We start from the raw sequence: 25,680 nt of genomic DNA on the forward strand, positions 1-25,680 counted from the left end.
TACTTTACTATTTATATTTTGGACTACTTTTACTTCGCTACATTCCTAAAGAAAATAATGTACTTTTTACTCTATACATTTTCACCCAAAAGTACATTTTCAATGCTTAGCAGAACCGGAAAATGGTCTAATTCACGCACTTATCAAGAGAACATCCCTGATCATCCCTTCTGCCTCTGATCTGGAGGACTCACTAAACACAAATGCTTCATTTGTAAATTATGTCTGCGTGTTGTAGTGTGCCCTTGACTATCCGTAAATTTAAAAAACAATACAATTGTGCTGTCCGATTTCCTTATTATAAGCAATTTGAAATTATTTATACTTTTATTTTTGATACTTAAGTATATTTTTGCAATTAAATTTACTTTTGATATTTCAGTCTATTTAAAAACAAATATTTTTAGACTTTTACTCAAGTAGTATTTTACTGGGTGACTTTCACTTTTACTTGAGTAATTTTCTATTAAGGTATCTTTACTTTTACTCAAGTATGACAATTGGGTTCTTTTTACACCACTGCTCTTGAGTGATACATCAGATTCAGCTTTAACTGTGCGATGTAGTAAGGAGTTGTAGTTTCCAACAGGCCAATTTTCTACATAGTTTAGCGCATAAAACTGGGTAATTAACTACAATGCCCATAATCCATTGCGCACCTAGTTGTGGTCTTTGTTTCTTTTATGCTTACTACAGATGAGTTTCAAGTTTTAATGTCACATGCACAAGTACAGTGAATTGCCTTTCTTGTAAACTAAAAACCCAACAATGCAATAACAAAAAACAATGTAATACTAGAAAAAACACACAAGAATAGGAAATATGAGACACAATAAAGTAAGTAAGTAAGTAAGTAAGCATACTATATACAGGAAATATTTAAAGGGTAAGGGGACTAAGCAACAGGATATAAGATAAACAGAGTAGCAGCAGCTTGTATGTGAGTGGGAGTGCGGGTGCTTAGAGTCAGTATAACTGTATGTGCAAATGATGTGTGAGTGAGAAAATGATGGAGTGAGAGGCAGAAGAATGCGTGATTGTGGAAATAGAGAGCAGCTGTTGCTTCGCAAGGTATCTCTACCTGAAAATACATGATCTAAGTGATTGATAGTTGGTATTCATCAGTCATAAAATTATGCCTTATTTACTTTGAAGATCTACAAAATAGTAATTTTGCAAGACAGCATATGCAGCAGCTATATAGAGAGGAGATGATGAATTGGAATTAAATAATAAAGTCATCAAATAAAACAAATGTAATATACACAACAACTGAAATATTTTGGTAAAGTAATGTGAATAAATGATGGTAAATAAGAGATAAGCAGTAAATGGGCAGTCACTACCATCATGGGACTTTTATTCATTGTTTTATTCTGTGTTACATCATTCAACCCAAATAATCGATAACGAAATCGAAAACCGTGATTATTTTTTAAATAATTGAACCGAAATCGAACCAACCTCAAAAAGTACTAATCGCTCAGCACTACCTCCATGTTTTGTCATGCTGACATGAATTGACCAGGTGGATGAGTTCTTTCAACGAATTCACACATTTTAATCTTACAATTACTACACAGCACCCTCTAGATTGCGAGTAATAAGCACTGTGACAACCAACCCGTGAGACAACCAAAAACAGGTCTCCCCTGACTGTTTTTTTAGATTCTTTCACTTCATGCATTTTTTATGCTGATACAGTAGCATGGTCTTCTGAGTTTTAATTGAGAAATATTTATACGCGCCCATGCTGTGACTTAATATTTGACTTAATCTGTTGCCTTGAAAGAAAATGATGAACCACAGCTGGGAAATAGAATTAAATACAAACAGAAAATGTGCCTAGTATTTGCATAAAGCTGCATATTTATACAATATTGGCCATGCATATTAATAAAAAGATTAAAATGAGCAGTTTAATGTATGCAAATCTAAATTATAAATGAGTTGTTTAAACTCCTTGTTTATTCGCATTGATTAAATATAGACAGCTGTTTTTTGTAGAACCAGTTTCTCTATGTGGCTTACTTCACAAGTTCTCGCATCTTTGGGACTTTTTGTGTGTCTCTCTTACTGTGCTTACATTGGTTTCACATATCCTTGAGGTGGTGTCTGTGCTTGTTCCTTCGTTGGACTTGACTGTGTGTGAGTTTTGGATTTGATTAATATGATCGATCTTCGTTGAACTCAAATCCTTCTTATCAGTCTGTGAGTTTGCATGACTCACTCACACACCAGCCTCTGTATCCTCCTCTCTTATCTCCTCTATGGTAATTGCAGCCATGACGTCAGTAAATTATACTCTCTGCTCTCTCTGCCTTAGGGGCAGGAAACACCAAAAAAGGAAAGAAAAAAACACTGCCTGCCAACAGTAGCACTTCATGTCGAGAGAAAAATATACCATTGGTAATATTGCTTCAGGCAGCAGTTTACGGTAACCCAATGCAAATATTAATGGCACATAAGTAGTTAGTTACTATAATGTCAACGGGTTGAACTCAGATCAAGTTTGTAAGACAGAACTATGTCTGGGGGTGATGTTGTACACATGATGTGGAATCCTGCAACATTTCTCGAGTTCCACAGAAGTTAAACCTGTTTGCTATACATGTTGGTGCATTGGCGTCTCAGATATCATGAAGCCTGAATAATTGGAATCATGGAATGATTTCAAGTGAGAACTTTAGTTTTTAGTAATTATTTTTCCGTTTCTTAATCATTTGCAAGGGAAACCACTCTCTTTTGTACAGATTACAGCACAAAGGATAAATTGCAGTTCCTATAAAATAAATTATATACTCTGCTTTCTAAATAAACTTCAGGCACATTAAAGCAGCAAAGTAATTAAATCATATCCTTTCATTGAGGCTACGCCACATCGAAGGGAACAGCTCTTAACTGGAACCACTTGTGTGCGTTTTATTGGTAGTTTCCCTCCAACCAAAAACATGTTCTCTCAAGCAGCATCCAATGTGCAATACTGAACCTTAGCAAATCTTTTCGACAGGCTAATTTTATATATCTTTTCCCCCATGAAGGATTCCATCATTCAACAAATATGAAGAGCCCTTGAATGTGAAACCCTGTAAATGAGAGTAATTAATCAGATGTATGAGTTTACTATTCCTTATAGCTGTTGTCATCAAACATGGGAAAGGTTCTTGGTCAACTAAATTGATGTGAGGACAATATTAACATTACATGTAAGTCAGTTTTTACCATCTCCTCTTTGGTCACTATGGTCGCTAGTCAGTTGTCCAACTGAATGTATTCAACTGAGATGTGTCTTCCGCATTTAACACACCCTCTAATTTTCTTTGGATATTAGTGACCACTGTCCCATTGCATGTGTCAGGGATATACGGATGCCTAGATCCAAACCTCGTTTTATCAATGAGGAATTTTAAACATTTAAATTAACAGGCTTTTTTTTTGTGACCTTTATTTTGGTGACTTTGATTGTATTCAAATCAAATCAAATCAAATGTATTTATATAGCCCTTCGTACATCAGCTGATATCTCAAAGTGCTGTACAGAAACCTAGCCTAAAACCCCAAACAGCAAGCAAAGCAGGTGTAGAAGCACGGTGGCTAGGAAAAACTCCCTAGAAAGGCCAAAACCTAGGAAGAAACCTAGAGAGGAACCAGGCTATGAGGGATGGCCAATTCTCTTCTGGCTGTGCCGGGTGGAGATTATAACAGAACATGGCCAAGATGTTCAAATGTTCATAAATGACCAGCATGGTCAAATAATAATAATCACAGTAGTTGTCGAGGGTGCAACAAGTCAGCACATCAGGAGTAAATGTCAGTTGGCTTTTCATAGCCGATCATTAAGAGTATCTCTACCGCTCCTGCTGTCTCTAGAGAGTTGAAAACAGCAGGTCTGGGACAGGTAGCACGTCCGGTGAACAGGGCAGGGTTCCATAGCCGCAGGCAGAACAGTATTGCATCTATACCTGACCCAGAGTTGGCTCTGAACCACTTCTCAAATGTTTTCAATTGTATTGTAGATGAACATGCTCCCTTTAAAAAAACGGATAATTAAAAATAGGTCTTGCCTTTGGTTCAGTCCAGCTCTATCTGAAGTCATACACAACAGAGATGCTACCTGGGCCAAAGCTAGATTCACATGCCCAGACAGGCAGTCTTTCAGGCGATTGAGAAATCTGTATGTAAAACTAGTTAAAAAAGCAAAATCAGATTATGTTAATACACTACATCTGAATGTACAGGGAACCCAGCTACATTTTGGAAAGCTGTTACATCACTGAAGCGTTGTGTCTCCTCTTCTCTCCCCCAATAAATTAATTTAGATTCAGGCACTATTACTGACAAAATGTATATTATTAATGCATTTAAACACCTTTTTATCTCTGCGGGCTATATATTTGAATGTATTTCAAAGCCAGCCCGTGAAAATAGTAGTTTGTCTACTCTATTGAATGATACTGAAAATGCTGGTCAGGAGTTTTGTTTTCGGAAATTCACTGATAAAGAAGTCCTGAATGCTTTGCTAACATTAGACAAAAAAATCCACAGGGGCTGATCATTTGGAGTCTGGTCTGCTTAAGTGTGCAGATCCCTTTATTGCTGGCTCAGTAGCCCACATTTGAATTAACATTGTTATCAGGAAGTATTCCAAAAGCATGGAACTCCGTATGTATGCGGCCACTCCATAAGGGTGGGGATACAAATGATCTTGACAACTATCGCTCCATTTCAAGACAACCTTCTTTAGCTAAGATTCTTGAATCCTTGGATAATGTACAACTTCGTTCCTTTTGATCTGATAATTGTATTTTTAATATAAACCAATCAGGGTTTAGGCCTGGGCATAGTACTACCACAGCAACCACACTAGTTGTTAATGATCTTGTCAATGCCTTGGATGCTAAAAAGAGCTGTGCTGCCTTGTTCATTGACCTGTCAAAGGCGTTCGACACTGTTGATTATTTTGTTTTGCTGAAGAAGTTATCAAGAATAGGCCTGGGATATACAGCCTGTTTATGGTTTTAGAATGATCTTTTTATTTTTTTAAATTATCTTAGCGACAGAACTCAGGCCATTTTAACAGATGGTGTTAAATCTGAATTTCTTGAGATTCAAAAAGATGTTACTCAGGGTTCGATTTTGGGTCTATCATTGTTCACATTGTATATTAATGACATAGGAAACACTGTTAATACGTGTAACATTCATCTCTATGCAGATGACACAGTTCTGTATTCCTGTACCTCAGTGCAGCAGGTCATTCTTGAACTTCAGCATGACTGATTCAATTCTGAAATCACTTACAGATCTTAAATTAGTGTTAAATACAAGTAAAACCAAGCTCATGCTGTCCTCTAGGTCATGACATGTTGACCCTGAGGACCTGCATATTTGCGCTTCAAATGGAGCCCAAATTGAGCTGGTTTCTCAATATAAGTACCTGTGTGTCTGGATTGATGAGAAGTTGTCCTTTGTAAAGCATATATAAAATGTGACTAAGAAGCTAAGATCCAAGATAGTTTTTTAATATTGAAATAAATCATGCCTCAGTATTGAAAATAGGAGAAAGATTGTTCAAACAACGCTTCTCCCTGTATTGGATTTTGGTGATATTGTTTACATGCATGAGACAACCTGTTTTGAAACCCTTGGACGCAGTCTACCATTCCGCAATACGTTTTATCACAGGGGACAATGTTAGGACTCATCATTGTAGTCTGTATAAAATGTGGGATGGACCTCTCTGTCTGTAAGAAGAGAGCTGCATTCTGTTTGATTTATTTACAAAGCAATCTGACAGAAACTCCCTCCATATGTAACTTCATTAATGAAGTTTAGAATCATAAGTTACCAAACCCGTTCTCAGGAATGGATAACACTAGAGATCCCTTCAGTCGCCACAGATTTGGGAAAATCTACGTTTTGTTTTTATGCCCCTAATTTGTGGAAAAATCTGCAGAGTTCACTGCAGCTATATGTACTGGTGTCACTCAGGTAGTTAACATTATTGATTGCGGACCTCTATGTAGTTGAATGTGATTGCTTTTATTAAATATGTTTATTTTGTATTGTGTGCTGAATTATATCAATCAATCAATCAAATGTATTTATAAAGCCCTTTTTACATCAGCTGATGTCACAAAGTGCTATACAGAAACCCAGCCTAAAACCCCAAACAGCAAGCAATGCAGATGTAGAAGTACAGTGGCTAGGAAAAACTCCCTAGAAAGGCGGGAACCTAGGAAGAACCCTAGAAAGGAACCAGGCCATGAGGGGTGGCCAATCCTCTTCTGGCGGTGCCGGGTTGAGATTATAACAGTACATGGCCAAGATGTTCAAATGTTCATAGATGACCAGCACGGTCAAATAATAATAATAATCACATTGATTGTAGAGGGTGCAACAGATCAGCACCTCAGGAATAAATGTCAGTTGGCTTTTCATAGCCGAGCATTCAGAGTTAGAGATAGCAGGTGCGGTATATTATAATTATATACAAAACAATTGTATTTTTTATATACACACATATACTATGTGTATGTTTTATTATTCTGTTTTTATTGTAATGTATACAGGGCTCTTTTGTAAAATAGATTTTTAATTTCAATGTGACTCCCTGTTTAAATAAAGGTTAAATAAAAAAATGCTATAAAGTATGCCATGAAGCAGGGTTAGAGTCCATTCCATTTTAATTCCAGTCAATTTAGAAAGTAGGCCTAATGCAAATTGAAATTCCTAATTTAAAAAGCATTGAAGAGAAGTGTAATTTCAGTGTACTTCCTGAATTGATTGGAATTGAAATGGAATTGACCCCAACCCTGCTATAAAGGGCATAGGGTGCAATTTGGGAAACAACAAGACCTGGAAGGTTCTTTCTCCTTCTAAACTGGAGTTTGATGAAAAATATGTAAAAAGGCATTTCTGTCTGTTATCTCCTCTATAATTATCTAGGACTTTCACACAAACACTATTTGAATACATCTCTGAGGTCTACATAATTGATGTGTCCCCTCTGAGTGCGTTGTGAGGCAGAGTCAAACTGAGGATAATAAGCACAGCAGAAAAGGAGACATTAGAAATGTAATAGTGAATCTGCAATGTGCACTTGTTTCTATGAAGGTTAAATACAATTAGGTTACTTTGAATGCTACATTTAAGTTAAAAGGAGTTAAATTGCTAAGTAAAAAGTAAGTTAACCTTGTGCCTCATTTTGAGTAAGGGAATGAGTGTATTAAGGAGAAGAAAGTGGCAAACCATTATTGGAAAGGGTCCATCTTCTCTCACAACTGCTTTAGCTCATGTGCTTTTAAAGTTGTTAGTTAAAAGAGCTGGACTGGCTCATAAAAAAATGCTCTCTGATGGGACCTACCATACAGAGACAAATGTTGCATCCCAAATGGCATTCTATTTCCTATATAGTGCACTACTTTTGACCAGGGTCCATGAGTGGGGTATTGTGATGACTGTTCTATCCTAGCCCTCCCCTACTCTGCAGCCAGGGCTGTAGGGAAAGGGCGATACTTAGTCAGTTGTACAATTGAATGCATTCAACTGAAATGTGTCTTCCGCATTTAACCCAACCCCTCTGAATCAGAGAGGTCCAGAGGGCTGCCTTAATCCACATCCACGTTTTCGGCGCCTGGGGAACAGTGTGTTAACCCAGGGGCAGAACGACTGATTTTTACCTTGTCAATCTTTCGGTTACTGGCCCAAAGCTCCTACCCACCAGGGCTGTAGTGTTGGCTGTTACTGAGGACAAGCCTTGGTCCTGAGGTTACTGTGCCCTCCCCTCCCTAGCAGAGCCTGAACCTTGGCAGTGGAGGGAGAAACCTGTTGTAATCTGTGAGGCAGGAAACAAAGGGCCTCGTTAATGCAGAGACTCGCAGGGACCTTTGATGTGGAGCCAAGCCATTCACTCCTCGCTTCTTCCACACACACAGGCGTGCGTGTGCCCACACACACTCATTAAAGCACACACACAGATGTGCGCACAAACACACTTACACACACAGATGCAAGTACACATGCACTCAAAAAAATAACTGTAGAAAAAAATGTACTCTTTTTCCCCTGCCCCTGAGTTGGAACGTGCCTGCTATTTAGAGATACACTAGATTGAAACAATGATGTCTGTTTGTTCAAGATGCACCACAAGGCAGCAGGTTGCTTCAGTGGAAAGATATTTTTTTTTACTGCAACTTTTTAACTCATTGACTTTATTCCATTGCTTGTTGATCTTATGCCAACATGTCAATGTTGCAATTATTTAAAACAGTGCAACCTTATTTGGCATCACCACACAACTTCACAATTGTATTTTAGTGTAACCCTAAAATCATTAACATGCAAAAGCAAGTTTTAGCTTGGATTTGTGCTACAGTGAGTGAGGCAGCCCAGCCCAGCCTCTGTACCTAACTTGATATTAGCGGTTTTGCTGATATTGGTTGGTTGTTACCACAGTCCAGCAAGGTCTGCTGTGGTTGAGTAACTATCCCTCTGATGAGGTTTTTATCCAGGCACAGTGCCTCTATATGTGTGTGTGCAAGCATCTGCATGTGTGTGTGTTTGTCTGTGTGACCTTGTGTCATATTTGTGTGTGTGTGTGTGGATATATGCATGCATTTGTGTGTATGTATGACTTTGTGTGTGTGTATTTGTGTGTATGACTTGTGTGCGATGTGTGTGTCTGTGGCCTGAGCACTGGATTCCATAGGTAGACTAGCGTGAGAACCTTGGTGGGAAGGCAGCAGGGTCTGACCACAGCAGTGGGCAGCTGAAGGCTGATGCCTGAGGCCCCCCTGACTCCCTGCCCAAGTTAGACCATAAATGGGAGGGGTTGAAGACATGTGACAGGAAATCCAAGAGGAATGAGTGTACTTCAGCAAGTTAGTAGAGTGGCAGGAACGGTACGGTGAGAACAAACGAACATATGCACTTTTATACTGCATAGTTATTACAATGTACTTATATGGCTTAATATATAATTGTACAAAACACACACGCGTGCACACACACACACACAAATGTACTTTTGTTATTACTTCAGCTTATGAAACTGTATGGATATGAATATGACGTCACTAAGAAAGCCACCTCAATACAGTACATCACAATGAACAAGATAATTACAGTTACAATTCTGCCATTGTTTTGTTTCTTTTTATTGGTTTGGAGAGTGAAAAAAATGAATGTCAGATAGAGAAAGATCAGTCACCAGGACTTCCTTTAGTCTGATGGCACAGCTATTAAATGTGTGCATTCACAGTGGTCGCTTTCTAGTGGTGAGTGGGCGAGTTGAAGTTTTGAGTTGACAGTTAACAGCAGATTCCGGGATCAGTTTTTCCGCTGTTAGTGGGCTGATGTGGCCGAGTAGAGGATGTGGATTCTCATGATGGATCATTGTTAAGGTTTGAAATGTGTATGTGCGTAGCCATGTATCAAGGGGATGGCAGGACTTAGGCACACATGCATGTACAGTGAAATGATTGACACCCTTGATAAAGATGAGCAATAATGACTGTATAAAATAAATTATTCAAATACTGAGCTGTATTGCATACTCCAAATTTTTTTTATACTAATTATTATTTATAATAATACAATTTCTCAGAGAAAGAGATTTTGTTTAACAAGTTATAAAACAAATATTATTGTCCCCCCCAAAAAATATTGACACCTCTAAAGATTCTTATAAATTACATAGAGAAAAAGTTTAGTATTTGGTCCCATATTCCTAGAATGCACAAACACACACGCATCGATGATCTGGGTACCAATGTTTCACAAGACCCATACAGAAGCCACCAATTGATACCTGCCAAGGTGCAGACAGGCAAGAAAGCAGTTTGTGTAAGTATGTTCAGACGGAGTGCTGTTATTCCTGCTTTAGGCTAATGAGATAACTTGGCAGACCACATGCACATCCTCATGGGGACATGCCCATTAGACCCATTAGACTGTTCACAGGGTCTCGCTTCAAGACAAGACATCCACAAAGATCATACATGAGCATCAATCAACATGAAAGGAAATAGAGGAAATTATATATAATAATAACAAAGCTCATAAGCAATAGAATGGCACAAGTCTTACCAAACTTGATACATATCAAACAGAGTTTATAAAAAAATAGACACTTACAAACAAATACAAGAATATGTTTCAGTATAATACATTAGATATAGATTCATAAATAATGTCTGTTGATCCCAAAAAGGCCTTCAACTGTCTTGGATGTCCTTTTCTATTCAAAACTTTGGAAGCCTTCAACTTTCTAGCTGGAATAATACATTTAATAAAAATATATAAATATCATAAAGCAAAAATATACACACATAATACTGTACATTATCTGACTAAATTGCTTTAAAAAGGGGCACAACACAGGGATGTCCTCTCTCCCCCTCCTGCTTGCACTGGCAAATAACGGATTGAAGAAAGAATTAGACAGGACCCAAACGTAACAGGTATCAGTATTGGTGAATGAATATAAACTAAACTTATTTGCCAATAATCTCCTGATATACCTGACCAATATTGAAAATTCAATGCCCCCCTTGCAAAAAATATTTTCAGAATAAAAAATAATAATAACTCATGATACAATCCTTTAAGTGGACCACAAAACTATCAAATACTTAGGATCAGTGGTGTAAAGTACTTTAGTAAAAATACTTTAAGGTATAAAATAAAGTAGTTTATTTTGGGTATTTTTGCTATTTATATTTTTGACAACTTTTACTTCACTACATAATTTTTTAGATTTTATTTTGTATTACCCCTTTTTCTCCCCAATTGGTAGTTACAGTCTTGTCCCATCGCTGCAACTTCCGTACTGATTCGGGAGAGGCGAAGATCGAGAGCCGTGTGTCCTCCGAAACACAACCCAGCCAAGCCACGCTGCTTCTTGACACAATGCCCGCTTAACCCGGAAGCCAGCCACACCAATGTGTCGGAGGAAACACCATACACCTGGTGACTGTGTCAGCGTGCATTGCGCCCAGCCCGCCACAGGAGTCACTGGTGCGCGATGGAACAACAACATCCCTACCGGCCAAACTCTTCCTTAACCTGGAACAATTGTGCGCCGCCCCATGAGTCTCCCGGTCACGGCCGGCTGCGACAGAGCCTGGGCACGAACCAGGATCTCTGGTGGCACTGTGATAAAGGACTGAAAATGGAGGACTGAAAATTGTCCAATTCACACACTTATCAAGAGAACATCCCTGGTCATCCCTAATGCCTCTGATCTGTCGGACTCACTAAACACAAATGGTTTGTTTGTAAATTATGTCTGAGTTGTTGGAGTGTGACCCTGGCTATCCATAAATGTAACCAAATATTTGGTTTGCTTAGTATAAGGAACTTTAAATGACTTATACTTTTACTTTTGATGCTTAAATATATTTAAAACCAAATACTTTTAGACTTTTACTCAAGTATTATTTTACTGGGCGACTTTCACTTTTACTTGAGTCATTTTCTATTAAAGTATCTTGACTTTTACTCAAGTATGACAATTGGGTACTTTTTCCACCACGGCTTAGGATGCTTAATAAGTGACAACAAACAACAAATATATAAAGATAACTTAATCCCATTACTCAACAATATTAAAGCAGATCTATTTGGAACAATTTTCCCAGAAATCCTAGAATAAACCTCTTCAGAATGGCATGGCTCCCAAAGTTTTTACATTTATTCTCAGTAATACCAATTACCCCACCAAAGACATTAAAAAAAGTATACTCGGACATAAGACTTTATACGGGCAAATAAAACTCATAGAATAAAAAGTAAAGTTTTATAGCTCCCTAAGTCTGAGGGTGGTTTTAACCTTCCAGACTTGGAATTATGTTAACTTGCCACACAAGGCGTTTACTTGAGACATATTGTTAAATACCACGAGCCCATCCTCCCCAATTAAGGTGCCACCAACCTCCCGTGTAAGATATACAAAACCTTGTAGAGAGCCTATGCAACTGACAACCTCAGACAAAAATATAAACTATTGGAACTAACCAAATGACAGTTGAAGATTTACGGTTAATCCAGTATAAATTTACAGTACCAGTCAAAAGATTGGACACCTACTCATTCAAGGGTTTTTCTTTATTTTTACTATTTTCTACATTGTAGAATAATAGTGAAGACATCAAAACTATGAAATCACACATATGGAATCATGTCATAACCAAAAAAGTCCAAAACAAATAAAAAATATATTTTATAGTTGAGATCCTTCAAAGTAGCCACCCTTTGCCTTGATGATAGCTTTGCACCCTCTTGGCATTCTCTCAACCAGCTTCATGAGGTAGTCACCTGGAATGCATTTCAATTAACAGGTGTGCCTTCTTAAAAGTTAATTTGTGGAATTTCTTTCCTTCTTAATGCTTTTGAGCCAATCAGTTGTGTTGTGACAAGGTAGGTGTGGTATACAGAAGATGGTATTTTACCAAATAGGGCTAAGTCCATATTATGGCAAGAACAGCTTAAATAAGCAAGGACAAACAAATGTCCATCAATACTTTAAGACATGAAGGTCAGTCAATCCGGAAAATTAAGAACTTTGAAAGTTTCTTCAAATGCAGTCGCAAAACCATCAATCGCTATGATGAAACTGGCTCTCATGTGGACCGTCACAGGAAAGGAAGACAGTGAGTTACCTCTGCTGCAGAGGATAAGTTCATTAGAGTTACCAGCCTCATAAATTGCAGCCCAAATAAATGCTTCACAGAGTTCACATAACAGACATCTCAACATCAACTGTTCAGAGGCGAATGTGTGAATCAGGCCATCATGGTCGAATTGCTGCAAAGAAACCACTACTAAAGGACACCAATAATAAGAAGAGACTTGCTTGGGCCAAGAAACACGACCAATGGACATTAGACTGGTGGAAATCTGTCTTTTGTTCTGATGAGTCCAAATTTGATATTTTCAATTCCAACCACCGTGTCTTTGTGATATGCAGAGTAGGTGAACGGATGATCTCCACATGTGTAGTTCCCACCGTGACGCATGGAGGAGGAGGTGTGATGGTGTTGGGGTGCTTTGCTGGTGACACTGTCTGTGATTTACTTAGAATTCAAGCACACTAGGGGCCTCCCGGGTGGCGCAGTGGTCTAGGGCACTGCATCGCAGTGCTAGCTGCGCCACCAGAGTCTCTGGGTTCGCGCCCAGGCTCTGTCGCAGCCGGCCGCGACCGGGAGGTCCGTGGGGCGACGCACAATTGGCCTAGCGTCGTCCGGGTTAGGGAGGGTTTGGCCGGTAAGGATATCCTTGTCTCATCGCGCTCCAGCGACTTCTGTGGCGGGCCGGGCGCAGTGCGCGCTAACCAAGGTGCACAGTGTTTCCTCCGACACATTGGTGCGGCTGGCTTCCGGGTTGGAGGCGCGCTGTGTTAAGAAGCAGTGCGGCTTGGTTGGGTTGTGCTTCGGAGGACGCGTGGCTTTCGACCTTTGTCTCTCCCGAGCCCGTACAGGAGTTGTAGCGATGAGACAAGATAGTAATTACTAGCGATTGGATACCACGAAAATTGGGGAGAAAAGGGGATACAATTTTAAAAAAGAATAAAAAAATGAAAAAAGAATTCAAGCACACTTAACTAGCATGGCTACCACAGCATTCTGCAGCAATACGCCATCCCATCTGGTTTGCGCATAGTGGGACTATCATTGTTTTCAACAGGACAATGACCCAACACACCTCCAGGCTGTGTAAGGGCTATTTGACCAATATGGAGAGTGAAGGAGCGCTGCATCAGATGACCTGGCCTCCACAATCACTCAACCTCAACCCAATTGAGATGGTTTGGGATAAGTTGGACCGCAGAGTGAAGGAAAAGCAGCCAACAAGTGCTCAGCATACGTGGGAACTCCTTCAAAACTGTTGGAAAAGCATTCCAGGTGAAGCTGGTTGATAGAATGCCAAGAGTGTGCAAAGCTATCATCAAGGCAAGGGTGGCTACTTTGAAGAATACCAAATATAACATATATTTTGATTTGTTTAAACATTTTTGGTTACTACAGGATTCCATATGTGTTATTTCATAGTTTTGATGTCTTCACTATTACTCTACAATGTAGAAAATAGTACAAACAAAGAAAAACCCTTGAATGAGTAGGTGTGTCCAAACCTTTGACTGGTACTGTATGTATAGAATTTATTATATAATAGACAACATCCACAAAATCTACATCACAATGACAGAGTCATGTCTTAAGTGCAAAACTAACAATGGCTCAATATTCCATGCCTTCTGGGAATGCTATAAAGTCCAAACGTTATGAACGGAGTTAGAAAATTGGCTGTCAATCGTAGATTGAGAAAATCTTATTACATGGCCCCTTTGCTCTAAACAGTTTTTGTATATCACAAGAAGGAATGCATATGAACCATTCATAAAAGAACAATAGCATCTACATTAATAAATGGATGGATTTTCAGCTCTTAATCCCGGTAGCACCAGCAGCCTTCACAAGTGAATGGAGGATAGAAAATGTGGTAAGACTATTACAAGCGCCAGGATAATAAAGAACACAGCAAAAACTCCTATGTCTGATCTTGTTCATTTCTAAGCATTATGAGAGCCAAACAGCCTCTCTGAAGCCAAGGTCAAAAGTGGGGAGTGTCACACAGAAAAAAGAAATCGTCCCCGAATTTTTTACAAGTTGGCAAAATCCATGGAAATAAATGAAAATATTTAGAGAGCTGTTGCTAATTGGCTGCCTGAGGAGTGGTGAAAGCCGAGGATCAGACTTAACTTCTCACTCAGGGACAAAAAGGTAAAGGGAAGAGGGGATACCTAGTCAGTTGTACAACTGAATGCATTCAACTGTAATGTGTCTTCCACATTTAACCCAACCACTCTGAATCAAATTGTGGTGTGATGGTAAAGTAAATAATGGTGAGATGTGTGATGAAAACGAAAGCTCTGTAGCTACATATACTGCACATGAGACAGTGTGTCAATGGTACTAATGCATGTAGGCTAACAAGAGCACTTTCTTACAGTGGTGTAAAGTACTTAAGTAGTACTTTCAAGTATTTCTACTTAAGTAGTTTTTTTGGGTATCTGTACTTTACTTTTTATATTTTTGACAACTTTTACCTTACTACATTTCTAAAGAAAATAATATACTTTTTACTCCATACATTTTCTCTGACACCCAAAAGTACTTACATTTTGAATGCTTAGCAGGACAGGAAAATTGTCAAATTCATGCACTTATCAAGAGAACATCCCTGGTCATCCCTACTGCCTCTGATCTGGCGGACTCACTAAACACACATGCATCATTTGTAAATTATGGAGTGTGACCCTGACTATCTGTAAATTAAAAAACATGAAAATGTTGCCGTCTGGTTTGCTTAATATAAGGAATTTTAAATGATTTGTACTTTTACTTTCAATACTTAAGTATATTTTAGCAATTACATTTACTTTTGATACTTACTTATATTTCAAAACAAATACTTTTAGACTTTTACTCAAGTAGTATTTTACTGGGTGACTTTCACTTTTACTTGAGTCATTTTCTATTAAGGTATCTTTACTTTTACTCAAGTATGACAATTGGGTACTTTTTCCACCACTGCTTTTTTAAATTAAATATTATTTACACAGTAATTATACGGATTACACCATTGCAACAACATGTCAACCAATTTATGAGTTTATGCGAGAAACACTATTTTCCACTGCTTCTTACAGAACTGCAGGACACTTTTCTTTTACCAATGTTACTGTGTGGAATTGGCCAGTAAGATATTTCATAATTGATAGGACCAAGGACTTAGCAAAGGGACTAAGGCTGACCCCTTGAGGAATAAGAAGGGAATTAGTGGAAGCAGTTGTTCTACAGTAACCTACAGGACCAGTCTGGTCTTGTCTATCGGTGGACAAACATGATTTTCGGCCCTTTATCTGACTGTAAAATCCCAGCTCAGACTCAGAGAGCACAATTCCAACTTTCAACTTCACCATACCTGTCTATTTTCTGTCTATTGTCTGTAACGCCGTCGCAGCACCATTTCACCAAGTCAAATTCCTGTACATGCAAATGTTTTTGGCAAATCTGATCAAGGTTTCTAACGAAAATGATTTGTTCTGTTTTTTAAATTTGTGGTATGATTACTTAGAATCAGATCAGTACTTTACAGTCTTAATTATAATTTTTCTTGTCTGTGTCACTGATAGAGAATTCTAGAGGTTTAAGGAACGTTCTCTCAAAACTAACTAGCATGTTGTAACGGCTGTCGTCGGTGGAAGAAGGAGAGGACCAAAGCGCAGCGTGGTTAGTGTTCATCTTAATTTAATAATAAACCAAAAAACTGAACACTTCAAATACAAAACAACAAACGTGAAAACCGAAACAGTTCTATCTGGTGCAGACACACAAAGACTGAAAACAACCACCCACAAAACCCAACAGAAAACAGGCTACCTAAATATGGTTCCCAATCAGGGACAACGATTGACAGCTGCCTCTGATTGAGAACCATATCAGGCCAAACACAGAAAACCAACACAGAAATGGAAAACATAGATCACCCACCCAACTCACGCCCTGACCACACTAAAACAAAGAAAATACAAAAGAACTATGGTCAGAACGTGACACATGTCCTATAGTGCTATATCAGAATCACTCATTTTACAACACTTAGAAAACTGATTTAGTCCGGTCTGGGCTTGATCCAAATTCCCTGCAACAGATTTATTTTAACCCATGGAAGATGATATAGTATGAAATAGAAAACCACTGGATTTATGAGACATTTTACTATGGTTGGAGCACTAATATATTACATACTCGCACATCATTTTTATCATGACATCTGTCAAGTGAAAAAATTCTGACGCCAGAAGAATTATGCTTAAATTCGATGAGTCTGCCTTCATTTTTTATCCCGCAACTTATTTTCTCGATGGTGAACTACTTTCCAAGACAATAATGTAATGACAACCGTCTGTGGTATTTGATTAGTGGTCTATTACCAAGACATTTAAATCATGCACTTTGTACATGAAATCATCTCCAAATTTCCCCCTCAAAGAAAACATCTATAATTCATAATTTCATAATGTCTAATACATTTTTTCAATTGATGAGAACAGTAAAGATATGATTATGCCACAGTGACACCAATGGTACACTATATATATATATTTTTTATTTATTTCACCTTTATTTAACCAGGTAGGCTAGTTGAGAACAAGTTCTCATTTGCAACTGCGACCTGGCCAAGATAAAGCATAGCAGTGTGAACAGACAACACAGAGTTACACATGGAGTAAACAATAAACAAGTCAATAACATGGTAGAAAAAAAGAGAATCTATATACAATGTGTGCAAAAGGCATGAGGTAGGCAATAAATCGAATAATTACAATTTAGCAGATTAACACTGGAGTGATAAATCATCAGATGATCATGTGCAAGAAGAGATACTGGTGTGCAAAAGAGCAGAAAAGTAAATAAATAAAAGCAGTATGGGGGGTGAGGTAGGTAAATTGGGTGGGTAGTTTACAGATGGACTATGTACAGCTGCAGCGATCGGTTAGCTGCTCGGATAGCAGATTTTTAAAGTTGTTGAGGGAGATAAAAGTCTCCAACTTCAGAGATTTTTGCAATTCGTTCCAGTCGCAGGCAGCAGAGAACTGGAAGGAAAGGCGTCCAAATGAGGTTTTAGCTTTAGGGATGATCAGTGAGATACACCTGCTGGAGCGCGTGCTGCGGGTGGGTGTAGCCATCGTGACCAGTGAACTGAGATAAGGCGGCACTTTACCTAGCATAGCCTTGTAGATGACCTGGAGCCAGTGGGTCTGACGACGAACATGTAGCGAGGGCCAGCCGACTAGGGCATACAGGTCGCAGTGGTGGGTCGTATAAGGTGCTTTAGTAACAAAACGAATGGCACTGTGATAAACTGCATCCAGTTTGCTGAGTAGAGTGTTGGAAGCTATTTTGTAGATGACATCGCCGAAGTCGAGGATCGGTAGGATAGTCAGTTTTACTAGGGTAAGTTTGGCGGCGTGAGTGAAGGAGGCTTTGTTGCGGAATAGAAAGCCGATTCTTGATTTGATTTTGGATTGGAGATGTTTGATATGAGTCTGGAAGGAGAGTTTGCAGTCTAGCCAGACACCTAGGTACTTATAGATGTCCACATATTCTAGGTCGGAACCGTCCAGGGTGGTGATGCTAGTCGGGCGTGCGGGTGCAGGCAGCGAACGGTTGAAAAGCATGCATTTGGTTTTACTAGCGTTTAAGAGCAGTTGGAGGCCACGGAAGGAGTGTTGTATGGCATTGAAGCTCGTTTGGAGGTTAGATAGCACAGTGTCCAAGGAAGGGCCGGAAGTATATAGAATGGTGTCGTCTGCGTAGAGGTGGATCAGGGAATCGCCCGCAGCAAGAGCAACATCATTGATGTATACAGAGAAAAGAGTCGGCCCGAGAATTGAACCCTGTGGTACCCCCATAGAGACTGCCAGAGGACCGGACAACATGCCCTCCGATTTGACACACTGAACTCTGTCTGCAAAGTAGTTGGTGAACCAGGCAAGGCAGTCATTAGAAAAACCGAGGCTACTGAGTCTGCCGATAAGAATATGGTGATTGACAGAGTCGAAAGCCTTGGCCAGGTCGATGAAGACGGCTGCACAATAATGTCTTTTATCGATGGCGGTTATGATATCGTTTAGTACCTTGAGCGTGGCTGAGGTGCACCCGTGACCGGCTCGGAAACCGGATTGCACAGCGGAGAAGGTACGGTGGGATTCGAGATGGTCAGTGATCTGTTTGTTGACTTGGCTTTCGAAGACCTTAGATAGGCAGGGCAGGATGGATATAGGTCTGTAACAGTTTGGGTCCAGGGTGTCTCCCCCTTTGAAGAGGGGGATGACCGCGGCAGCTTTCCAATCCTTGGGGATCTCAGATGATACGAAGGAGAGGTTGAACAGGCTGGTAATAGGGGGTGCGACAATGGCGGCGGACAGTTTCAGAAATAGGGGGTCCAGATTGTCAAGCCCAGCTGATTTGTATGGGTCCAGGTTTTCCAGCTCTTTCAGAACATCTGCTATCTGGATTTGGGTAAAGGAGAAGCTGGGGAGGCTTGGGCGAGTAGCAGCGGGGGGGGGCGGGGCTGTTGGCCAAGGTTGGAGTCGCCAGTAGGAAGGCATGGCCAGCCATTGAGAAATGCTTGTTGAAGTCTTCGATTATCACGGATTTATCGGTGGTGACCGTGTTACCTAGCCTCAGTGCAGTGGGCAGCTGGGAGGAGGTGCTCTTGTTCTCCATGGACTTTACAGTATCCCAGAACTTTTTGGAGTTAGAGCTACAGGATGCGAATTTCTGCTTGAAAAAGCTGGCCTTTGCTTTCCTGACTGACTGCGTGTATTGGTTCCTGACTTCCCTGAACAGTTGCATATCGCGGGGGCTCTTCGATGCTATTGCAGTTCGCCACAGGATGTTTTTGTGCTGGTCGAGGGCAGTCAGGTCTGGAGTGAACCAAGGGCTATATCTGTTCTTGGTTCTGCATTTTTTGAACGGAGCATGCTTGTCTAATATGGTGAGGAAGTAACATTTAAAGAATGACCAGGCATCCTCAACTGACGGGATGAGGTTAATATCCTTCCAGGGTACCCGGGCCAGGTCGATTAGAAAGGCCTGCTCGCAGAAGTGTTTTAGGGAGCGTTTGACAGTGATGAGGGGTGGTCGTTTGACCGCGGACCCGTGGCGGATACGGATATACATAAGTATGTGGACACCCCTTCAAATTAGTAGATTTGGCTGTTTCAGCCATACACGTTGCTGACAGGTGTATAAAATCAAGCAATCTCCATAGACAAACATTGGCAGTAGAATGGTCCGTACTGAAGAGCTCAGTGATTTTCAACGTGGCACCGTCATAGGATGCCACCTTTCCAACAAGTCAGTTCATAAAATTTCTGCCCTGCTAGAGCTGCCCCGGTCAACTGTAAGGGTTGTTATTGTGAAGTGGAAACGTATAGGAGCAACAATGGCTCAGCCGCGAAGTGGTAGGCCACATTAGCTCACAGAACGGGACCGCAGAGTGCTAAAGCGCGTAGTGTGTATAAATCTTCTGTCCTCGGTTGCAACACTCACAACAGAGTTCCAAACTGCCTCTGGAAGCAACGTCAGCACAAGAACTGTTCGTTGGGATCTTCATGAAATGGGTTTCCATGGCCGAGCAGCCACTCACAAGCCTAAGATCATCATGCGCAATGCCAAGCGTCGGCTGGAGTGGTATAAAGCTCACCGCCATTGGACTCTGGAGCAGTGGAAACAAGTTATCTGGAGTGATGAATCACGCTTCACCATCTGGCAGTCCGACGGACGAATCTGGGTTTGGTGGATGCCAGGAGAACACTACCTCCCTGAATGCATAGTGCCAACTGTAAAGTTTGGTGGATGAGTAATGGACTGGGGCGGTTTTTCATAGTTCGCGCCAGGCCCCTTAGTTCCAGTGAAGGGAAATCTTAACGCTACAGCATACAATGACATTGTAGATGATTCTATGCTTCCAACTTTGTGGCAACAGGTTGGGAACTTGACTGGCCTGCACAGAGCCCTGACCTCAACCCAATCAAACACCTTTGGGATGAATTGGAACTCAGACTGCGAGCCAGGCCTAAGTGCCCAAAATCAGTGCCCGACATCACTAATGCTCTTGTGGCTGAATGAAAGCAAGTCGCCGCAGCAATGTTCCAACATCTAGTGGAAAGCCTTCCCAGAAGAGTGGAGGTTGTTATTGGAGCAAAGGGGGGGACCAACTCTATATTAATGCCCATTATTTTGGAATGAGATATTGGAAGAGCGTCCACATACTTATGGCCATGTAGTGTATGTAGGCATGTACTAATGAGAACTGTCAGCTCAGTGGGCGATTGATTTACTTGTAAAACAAAAACAAAATATTATCCAGTGATATTAAATATTTTGCCGTTGTTTATCGGACAATACGGTCATTGAGCTGGATTTATGAGGGAGGGCCTTGTAATCGTTTCACTGCGGCTGGGGCTAGTCTGTGTGAAACTGGGAAAGGCGGGGTTAATTAAACCAATCCAAAACAAATAAATGTTTGGCAACCCATGAAAGGCTGTGGGAAACGTTCTGAGATTGAACCGGCTTTGGAATCCTAAACCTCAAGCTTTGATGGTTTTGACTTGATTCAGAGACTGAAAACAGAGATTGGATGTTCCAACTGGTGCTGAACTGTTTCACCTCTATTTATAACCAAACAGGGATGGTTATAATGCACACTGATGCCTATTGTTAAATGTATATTTCTTAAAGTAATTGATTACATTTAAAATGCTCACACTGTATTTTCCCTTTTAGGACATCTGGATTCATGCAGCTGACATTTCCCTTCACCCTGGATAATGTTATTACATGGAAATACTATCAGGAGATAAGCTACTGTATTACACATTACACAGGAAGCTGCTGTGTTACATAGGAAGCTGCTGTATTACACAGGAAGCTACAGTATTACACAGGAAGCTACAGTATTACACAGGAAACTACTGTATTACACAGGAAGCTCCTGTATTAGACAGGAAGCTGCAGGACGATGTTGTGATGATAGTGTGGTAGTTATATCCTTGCAGAAAATAAACAATGACCCTTGAACAAGGTGATTCATAGTCAACTAACTCTGTCCCTGTAATGACAAGCGAAACCCAACCCTAAACCATACTTACTCATGTATTTGGGAGAGAGAGTTTGGTGAGAGTTTGTATGTGTGAGAAATAGATTTGAACAGGCTGCTTCTCACAGTATATCATCTAGTTGTGGATAAATCCTGGGAACAAACATTCTCCCAGGCCTGGTCGGCTACATTTAATTTACAGTGAAGTCACCCTGGAAGCGCTACACAATCAAACAGGCAAAACGTCAGTACAGAGACAAAGTGGAGTCACAATTCAAGACGTATGTGGCAGGGACTACAAAAGGAAAACCAGCCACGTCGCGGCTGTTCGTTTTGCTTCCGGAGAAGCTACAGTGCCTTGCAAAAGTATTCATCCCCCTTGGCGTTTTTCCTATTTTGTTGCATTACAACCTGTAATTTAAATTGATTTTTATTTGGATTTCATGTAATGGATATACACAAAATAGTCCAAATTGATGAAGTGAAATTCGAAAAAGAACTTGTTTAAAAAAATTCAAAAAAATATAAACAGAAAAGTGGTGCATGCATATGTATTCACCCCCTTTACTATGAAGCTCCTAAATAAGATATGGTGCAACCAATTACCTTCAGAAGTCACATAATTAGTTAAATAAAGTCCACCTGTGTGCTATCTAAGTGTCACATGATCTGTCACATGATCTCAGTATACATACACCTGTTCTGAAAGGCCCCAGAGTCAGCAACGCCACTAAGCAAGGGGCACCACCAAGAAAGCGCCACTACAGATCAGGGTTAGAAGTACAGATCAGGGTTGGGTTATAAAAAAATATCCGAAACTTTGAACATCCCACGGAGCACCATTAAATCCATTATTAAAAAATGGAAAGAATATGGCACCACAACAGACCTGCCAAGAGAGGGCCCGTCCACCAAAACTCACGGACCAGGCAAGGAGGGCATTAATCAGAGAGGCAACAAACAGACCAAAGATAACCCTGAAGGAGCTGCAAGGCTCCACAGCGGAGATTGGAGTATCTCTCCATAGGAGCACTTTAAGCCGTACACTTCACAGAGCTGGGCTTTACAGAAGAATGGCCAGAAAAAGCCATTGCTTAAAGAAAGAAATAAGCAAACACGTTTGGTGTTCGCCAAAAGGCATGTGGGAGACTCCCCAAACATATGGAAGAAGGTACTCAGGTCAGATGAGACTAAATCTGAGCTTTTTGGACATCAAGGAAAACGCTATGTCTGGCGCAAACCCAACACCTCGCATCACCCCGAGAACACCATCCCCACAGTGAAGCATGGTAGTGGCAGCATCATGCTGTGGGGATGTTTTTCATCGGCAGGGACTGGGAAACTGGTCAGAATTGAAGGAATGATGGATGGCGCTAAATACAGGGAATTCTTGAGGGAAACCTGTTTCAGTCTTCCAGAGATTTGAGACTGGGACGGAGGAACCATTGTTCCTGTACCCAAGAAAGCAAAGGTAAATGGACTAAATGACTATCGCCCGTAGCACTCACTTCTGTCATCATGAAGTGCTTTGAGAGGCTAGTTAAGGATCATATCAACTCCACCTTACCTGCCACACTAGACCCACTTCAGTTTGCTTATCGCCCCAATAGATCTACAGACAATGCAATTGCCATCGCACTGCACACTGCACTATCCCATCTGGACAAGAGGAATACCTATGTAAGAATGCTGTTCATTGACTATAGCTCAGCATTCAACACCATAGTACACTCCAAGCTCATCATTAAGCTCGGGGCCCTGGGTCTGAACCCCGCCCTGTGCTACTGGGTCCTGGACTTCCTGACGGGCCGCCCCCCAGGTGGTGAAGGTAGGAAACAACACCTCCACTTCGCTGAACCTCAACACAGGGGCCCCACAAGGCTGCGTGCTCAGCTCAATCCTGTACTCCCTGTTCACCCATGACTGCATGGCCACGCACGCCTCCAATGCAATCATCAAGTTTGCAGATGACACAACAGTAGTAGGCCTGATTACCAACAATGACGAGACAGCCTACAGGGAGGAGGTGAGGGCCCTGGGAGAGTGGTGCCAGGAAAATAACCTCTCACTCAACGTCAACAAAACAAAGGAGCTGATCGTGGACTTCAGGGAACAGCAGAAGGAGCACGCCCCTATCCACATCGGCGGGACCACAGTGGAGAAAGTGGAAAGCTTCAAGTTCCTCGGCGTACACATCACTGACGATCTGAAAAGGGTCCACCCAGACTGCTTGCTGTTCTGTACCTTGAGAGACTGGCATGCATAGTATAAATACTATGCATGCCAGTCTCTCTTGGCTAAGAGCTGAGGAGAGACTGACTGCATCACTTCTTCTTTTTATAAGAAACAATGTGTTGAAAATCCCAAATTGTTTGCATAGTCAACTTACACACAGCTCTGACACACACACACACACACACACTTATCCCACCAGACATGCCACCAGGGGTCTTTTCACAGTCCCCAAATCCAGAACAAATTCAAGAAAGTGTACAGTATTATATAGAGCCCTAATTGCATGGAACTTCCTTCCATCTCATATTGCACAAATAAATAGCAAACCTGGTTTAAAAAATAGATAAAGCAACACCTCGCGGCACAATGCCTCTCCCATATTTGACCTAGATAGTTTGTGTGTATGCATTGATATGTAGGCTACGTGTGCCTTTAAATTTTTTTTATGTAGTTCTGTGCTTGAGTTGTTCTTGTCTATTGATGTCATTCAGTATTATGTTTCATGTTTTGTGTGCACCCCAGGAAGAGTAGCTGCTGCTTTGGCAACAGCTAATGGGAATCCTAATATAGTACCAAATACCACACAGACAGTGTGGCGAAGAAGGCGTAACAGCGCCTCTTCAACCTCAGGAGGCTGAAGAAAATTGTCTTGGGCCCCTAAAACCCTCAAACTTTTACAGATGCACAATTGAGAATATCCTGTCGGGCTGTATCACCTCCTGGTACGGCAACTGCACTGCCCCAAATTACAGGGCTCTCCAGAGGGTGGTGCGGTCTGCCCGACGCATTACCGGGGGAAAACTACCTGCCCTCCAGGACACCTACAGCACCCGATGTCACAGGAAGGCCAAAAAGAATATCAAGGAGATAAACCACCCGAGCCAAGGCCTGTTCACCCCGCTATCATCCAGAAGGTGAAGTCAGTACAGGTGCATCAAAACTGGGACCGAGAGACTGAAAAATAGCTTCTATCTCAAGGCCATCAGACTGTTATATAGCCATCACTAGCCGGCTTCCACCCGGTTACGCTACCCTGCACTTTAGAGGCTGCTGCCCTATATACATGGACTTGGAATCACTGGCCACTTTCATAATGGAACACATGCAGCTAACACAAATATTATGGAAATGTCTGCTCTACCCAAAATTACAACCAACTAATTACAGCATTACCGCAAAAATGGAAGAGGCAAGTAAGGAACTTGTCTGTCAGCCCTGCATTTAAAAAAAAATGTAACTAGGTAAGTCAGTTAAGAACAAATTCTTATTGTCAATGACGCCTAGTGGGTTAACTGCCTTGTACTGCCTTGTTCAGGGGCAGAATAACAGATTTTTACCTTGTCAGCTCTGGGATTTGATCTTGCAACTTTTCGGTTACTAGTCCAACGCTCTAACCAATAGGCTACCTCCCGCTCTGCATTAAAGACCAAAATTGGTTAAAAATTGTGATAAATAAAAATATATACCAGTTTCATTTAAGGTTCAAAAAATTTACAGCTGTGCCATATAGATTGCAAAAATAGTTGGGAAGAGATTTGATTTACAGATTCCATGGCACATGGTTTATGAAATGACTCAAAACTTAGAATTTTTCAATTTAAATTATACAAAATTCTTGCAACCAATAGAATGTTATGGGGGATACAACCTTCCCAGCTCTGCAGATTTTGCTGCGAGGAGGCAGAGTCATTAGATAATTTATTTTGGTACTGTCCATATGTAGCTCGTTTTTTGTCACAGGTCTAGGAATGGCTGAATAATTGCAACATT

The 25,680-nt window shown here is 40.8% G+C and overlaps 1 long non-coding RNA gene across 1 annotated transcript in view; it reads left to right on the forward strand.

Moving 5' to 3' along the window:
- LOC139537738 (uncharacterized) overlaps positions 1–25,395 on the forward strand; it is a 29,636-nt gene extending 4,241 nt beyond the window's left edge. The window contains exon 3 of the long non-coding RNA XR_011667592.1: positions 24,433–25,395. This is a non-coding gene — a long non-coding RNA (uncharacterized lncRNA). The remainder of the gene's footprint in view (positions 1–24,432) is intronic.
- Positions 25,396–25,680: the final 285 nt, after the last annotated feature.

The sequence above is a fragment of the Salvelinus alpinus genome, chromosome 13, assembly GCF_045679555.1.
Source record: "Salvelinus alpinus chromosome 13, SLU_Salpinus.1, whole genome shotgun sequence".
NCBI lineage: Eukaryota > Metazoa > Chordata > Actinopteri > Salmoniformes > Salmonidae > Salvelinus > Salvelinus alpinus.